This window comes from Entelurus aequoreus, linkage group LG06, assembly GCF_033978785.1.
Source record: "Entelurus aequoreus isolate RoL-2023_Sb linkage group LG06, RoL_Eaeq_v1.1, whole genome shotgun sequence".
In the NCBI taxonomy this organism is placed as follows: Eukaryota; Metazoa; Chordata; class Actinopteri; order Syngnathiformes; family Syngnathidae; genus Entelurus; species Entelurus aequoreus.
The window spans coordinates 56,690,865-56,697,303 of record NC_084736.1 but is presented as its reverse complement, the minus strand read 5'-3'; positions in this window follow the sequence as shown (position 1 = coordinate 56,697,303).

Sequence of the window (6,439 nt, the reverse complement as noted above, 5' to 3'; positions counted from 1 at the left end):
ACAGCACACATCTCAGAGTTGTTCAAACTAACCTTTTGTTTTATTTTTCATGCGAACTCGGTCGAGTTATGACATGCTGGAAATTATTTTAGTAATTTAAACTACATATATATATATATATATATATATATATATATATATATATATATATATATATATATATATATATATACATATATATATATATATATATATATATATATATATATGACTAAAATAATTTCCTGCATGTCATATCTCGACCGAGTTCGCATGAAAACTAAAACAAAAGGTTAGTTTGAACAACTCTGACAAAACTAACAAGAAAATACATTACATTTGTGCTGTTTTAAAATATATAATTATTAAATGTATAATATAATAGAATATTTTTATACATATATATTTCTATATACATATTTTATAAATTTATATTTTTTTATAAATTCCAATTTTACGTGAACATAAAAACGAAAGTTAAACTGTTTAAAAAAAAAAAAAGGTCTTTATTGCTCTTTGACACTGAAAAAGAAATACACAGTTAGATTGTTTTCCCTCCAAAATACAGTAAAGCAAAAACGTTAATTTATTAATTTCCATGCATGAAAACAACATCCACACCGAGCAAAGAGTGTGTCGCCACAATTATGACCAACATATTCCTTCAGTCCCTCCAGGATTTCATCATGTCGCAAACGTGCCAATTCATGCAAACTCAACCAATCCCTGTAAATTACGCGTCACTTCGCAACTTTTCCCCGCACATTTTGGCGAATCAAATGAGTCTCTGAGCAGCACTCAGATGCACACATCAGCAGTCTCATCAAAACGTGTGTTTGTTTCTTGTGTAGACCAAGCAGGAACAACAACGTGGAACAATATTTTAACTTTATTGATCAAATGGCACAATTGTTGTTCTCCTGCCTGGCTCAGACCTACTTCCTGTTCCTGTCTACAGTGTTAAGCTTTCTGGGTAATGTAGTATATAAACATTTAGTTCCTAGTTTACATGTATTTATTCACCTATTTAACCTTTATTCATCCAGGTTAAGACAATTAAGACATTTCTTTTTGCAACGCTGACCTAGCAAAGAGGCAGCATTTACATGTTAGAGATGTTGAAATGTGATGATAATCTTCCATCGTCTGTCATTTACCAACAAAAAATAGCGCCAAAGGTCGCTTTCAACAGTGCACAAATGCTCTTAACATGCGCAGATAAACGTGTTGGAACATAAAAATGAATGTTTAAGATGGACAAACACGTGTAAAACATACACAGAGAATGACTGCAACCTGGTGTTTCTTTGAATAATTATTACTATTCCATCCATTTTCTACCGCTTGTCCCTTTCGGGGTCGCGGGGGGTGATGGAGCCTATCTCAGCTGCATTCGGGCGGAAGGCGGGGTACACCCTGGAAGAGTCGCCACCTCATCGCAGGGCCAACACAGAAAGACAGACAATATTCACACTCACATTCACACACTAGGAGTTATAATTCAAACAATACAGTAATTTGACAATGAGCTCTTAAAATGTGCCCTTACTGCCATCTAGTGTCTTCTTCTAAGTATGTGTGGTGTAAAGCGAGTAAGACATCAATACAGTATCTATTTTTTTCCCATTTTTTGCTGAAATTGTGTATCTTTTGAGGTTACGGTTACAAAGAACACTCACAACTTTGCTAACACACAAAATCACAATACATTAAATCTTATTGAAAAACAATCAGCCTCAAAACATCGCAAACACTCAGAAAAAGCTGCCGCCAATTAAGCCATTTTTTAAAGGATCATATATGGGACTTGTTATAGTGAATGATGATACTGTTGTAAATATAGGACCTCTCACTCCATTTACATATGAATTTCTTTCCGTCTAAACATATGCTACCGAAATATCAACACGATAATAAAAACTCCCCTTATATTAAATGACACTATGTACAATAGAAATATCAATTCCACGTCCCTGAGTGTCAGTAGTTTGTACGTGCAGATTACTGCATGCTAACTGAGCATTACTGCTATGATATTCATCATACTTGTTCTCTGTTCCAAGTCCTGGCAAATAATCCACTACAGTTCCATCAGAAGTAGTCAGAGAGTACCAGGATGTAGACAATTGACAGGAAGAAAAGGTGCCATTACAACACTTCATCCTCGTGTGCGTGACTCTGCTCGTCCTCGTCTTTTAGCAGCTGCTGGTATTTTCTTTTGAAAAAGCCAAACTAGGAACAGAAAGAGAAATATTACAAAAATATAACAAAGTACACCTGAGATCTAATGAAAGAGTTTACAAAATGTCCATAAATATGACATATTTTCTCCTTCTCCAAGTACTATGATTTTTATTTTATTGCGTAAAATAGTCTTAGAACTACAAACCCCAAAACCAGTGAAATTGGCACGTTGTGTAAATGGTAAATAAAAACGGAATACAATGATTTGCAAATCCTTTTCAACCTATATTCAATTGAATAGACTGCAAAGACAAGATATTTATTGTTCAAACTGAGAAACGTTGTTATTTTTTGCAAATATTACCTCATTTGGAATTTGATGCTGGCAACATGTTTCAAAAAAGCTGGCACATGTGGCAAACAAGACTGAGAAAGTTGAGGAATGCTCATCAAACACTTATTTGGAACATCCCACAGGTGAACAGGCTAATTGGGAACAGGTGGGTGCCATGATTGGGTATAAAAGCAGCTTCCATGAAATGCTCAGTCATTCACAAACAAGGATGGGGCGAGGGTCACCACTTTGTGAACAAACGCGTGAGCAAATTGTCCAACAGTTTAAGAAGAACATTTCTCAATGTGCTATTGCAAGGAATTTAGGGATTTCACCATCGACGGTCCGTAATATCATCAAAAGGTTCAGAGAATCTGGAGAAATCACTGCACGTAAGCAGCAAGGCTGAAAACCAACATTGAACGCCAGTGACATTCGGTCCCTCAGGCGGTACTGCATCAAAAAGCGACATCAGTGTGTAAATGAACAGGGGTCAAGAACACTTCAGAAAACCACTGTCAGTAACTACTGTTCGTCACTACATCTGTAAGTGTGAGTTAAAACTCTACTATGCAAAGCCAAAGCCATTTATCAACAACACCCAGAAACGCTGCCGGCTTCGCTGGGCCCGAGCTCATCTAAGATGGACTGATGCAAAGTGGAAAAGTGTTCTGTGGTCTGACGAGTCCACATTTCACATTTTTTTTGGACACTGTGGACGTCGTGTCTTCCGGGCCAAAGAGGAAAAGAACCATCCGGATTGTTATAGGCGCAAAGTTCAAAAGCCAGCATCTGTGATGGTATGGGGGGTGTATTAGTGCCCAAAGCATGGGTAACTTACATATTTGTGAAGGCACCATTAATGCTGAAAGGTACATACAGGTTTTGGAGCAACATATGCTGCCATCCAAGAAACGTTACCCTGCTTATTTCAGAAAGACAATGCCAAGCCACGTGTTACAACAGCATGGCTTCATAGTAAAAGAGTGCGGGTAATAGACTGGCCTGCCTGTAGTCCAGACCTGTCTCCCATTGAAAATGTGTAATGCAATATGAAGCCTAAAATACCACAACGGAGACCCCGGACTGTTGAACAACTTAAGCTGTACATCAAGCAAGAATGGGAAATAATTCCACCTGAAAAGCTTCAAAAATTGGTCTCCTCAGTTCCCAAACATTTACTGAGTGTTGTTAAAAGGACAGGCCATGTAACACAGTGGTAAAAATGCCCCTGTGCCAACTTTTTTAAAAATGTGTTGCTGCCATTAAATTCTAAGTTAATGATTAATTGCAAAAAAAAAATAAATTCTTAGTTCGAACATTAAATATCTTATCTTTGCAGTCTATTCAATTGAATATAAGTTGACAAGGATTTGCAAATCATTGCATTGTATTCTCTTTTTATTTACGAATTACACAACGTGCCAACTTCACTGGTTTTGGGTTTTGTAAATGGATTCATAATTTTAAAAATGTAATTTAAAAAAAAAGGTTTTGTTTTGTTTTTTAATACAATATTTGTTTTAATGCAACCATAAGAAGCTTTTTTAACCTGTAGCATGTTTTGAAAAATGTCATAATAATTATTGTACCAAAATAATTAGGGGTGTGCATCTCTATCTTAAATGGCGATTTAATATAAATCTAGATACATGAGTTAGGATACGATTCACTAACAATACTTTTAAAACATTATAATTCGATACTATTCGATGCAGATGGAAGCTTTGCACGGTGAAAGGAACACTTATGTGCTTCTTCACGCCAAACATGGCTTCATAGTAAAAGCGTGCGAGTACTAGACTGGCCTCCCTGTAGTCCAGACCTGTCACCCATTGAAAATGTGTAACGCAATATGAAGCCTAAAATACCACAACGGAGACCGCGGACTGTTGAACAACTTAAGCTGTACATCAAGCAACAACGGGAAATAATTCCACCTGAAAAGCTTCAAAAATTGGTCTCATCAGTTCCCAAACATTTACTGAGTGTTGTTAAAAGGAAAGGTCATGTAACACAGTGGTAAAAATGCCCCTGTGCCAACTTTTTTGCAATGCGTTGCTGCCATTAAATCCTAAGTTAATGATTATTTGCAAAAAAAAATCAAGTTTCTTAGTTCGAACAATAATATAATAATAATAATAATATAATACTTCAATTGAATACACTATATTGCCAAAAGTATTTGGCCCCCTGCCTTGACTCACATATGAACTTAAAGTGCCATCCCATTCCTAACACAATAGGGTTCAATATGATGTCGGTCCACCTTTTGCAGCTATTACAGCTTCAACTCTTCTGGGAAGGCTGTCCACAAGGTTGCAGAGTGTGTTTATAGGAATTTTCCACCATTCTTCCAAAAGCGCATTGGTGAGGTCACACACTGTTGTTGGTCGAGAAGGCCTGGCTCTCAGTCTCCGTTCTAATTCATCCCACACCATCCACACCAGACTCTGTCATCCATGTCTTTATGAACCTCGCTTTGTGCACTGGTGCACAGCCATGTTGGAAGAGGAAGGGGCCCGCTCCAAACTGTTCCCACAAGGTTGGGAGCATGGAATTGTCTAAAATGTTTTGGTATCCTGGAGCATTCAAAGTTCCTTTCATTGGAATTAAGGGGCCAAGCCCAACTCCTGAAAAACAACCCCACACCATAATTTCTATTTCACCCAAATTCACACTCGGCACAATGCAGTCCGAAATGTACCGTTCTCCTGGCAACCTCCAAACCCAGACTCGTTCATCAGATTGCCAGATGGTAAAGCGTGATTCATCGATCCAGAGAACATGTCTCCACTGCTCTAGAGTCCAGTGGCGACGTGCTTTACACCACTGCATCCCACGCTTTGCATTGGACTTGGTGATGTATGGCTTAGATGCAGCTGCTCGGTCATGGAAACCCATTCCATGAAGCTCTCTGCGTACTGTACGTGGGCTAATTGGAAGGTGACATGAAGTTTGGAGCTCTGTAGCAACTGACTGTGCAGGAAGTCTTTGCACTATGTGCTTCAGCATCCGCTGACCTCTCTCTGTCAGTTTACGTGGCCTACCACTTGGTGGCTGACTTGCTGTTGTTCCCAAACTCTTCACTTTTCTTATAATAAAGCCCACAGTTGACTTTGGAATATTTAGGAGCAAGGAAATTTCACGACTGGATTTGTTGCACAGGTGGCATCCTATGACAGTTCCACGCTGGAAATCACTGAGAGCGGCCCATTCTTTCACAAATGTTTGTAGAAACAGTCTCCATGCCTAAGTGCTTGATTTTATACACCTGTGATTAGTGATTAAGACACCTGATTCTCATCATTTGGATGGGTGGCCAAATACTTTTGGCAATATAGTGTAAGTTGAAAAGGAATGACAAATCATTGTATTCTGTTTTTATTTACAAATTACACAACGTGCCAACTTCACTGGTTTTGGGTTTTGTAGTACTAGTACTATTTTATTTTATTGTGTGAACTAGCCCAAGTACTAGTACTATTTTATTTTATTTTATTGTGTGACCTTCTCCTAGAACTGGTAATGTTTTATTTTATTGTGTAAAGTAGTTCTAGTACTAGTAGACTTAGTCTTAGACTTAGACAAACAAGGGAAATTGTTCCACACAGTAGCTCAGTTACAAAGGCCGGAAAGGGTAAGGATGGAAAGGATAATGCAGGTATAACATAGACCAAAAATGTACCATTGTAGCAATATAAAATATAGCATATATGTAATATTTACATATTATATATACAGTATATAATATATAGTGTGAAATAGCCCTAGTACTAGTACTGCTTTATTTTATTTTATTGTGTGAAATAGTCTTAGTACTAGTTATATTTTATTTCATTCTGTGAACTAGCCCTAGTACTAGTTCTGTTTTATTTTATTGTGTGAAATAGCCCTTATTTCTAGTACTAGGTCTGTTTTATTTAATTTTATTGTGTGAAA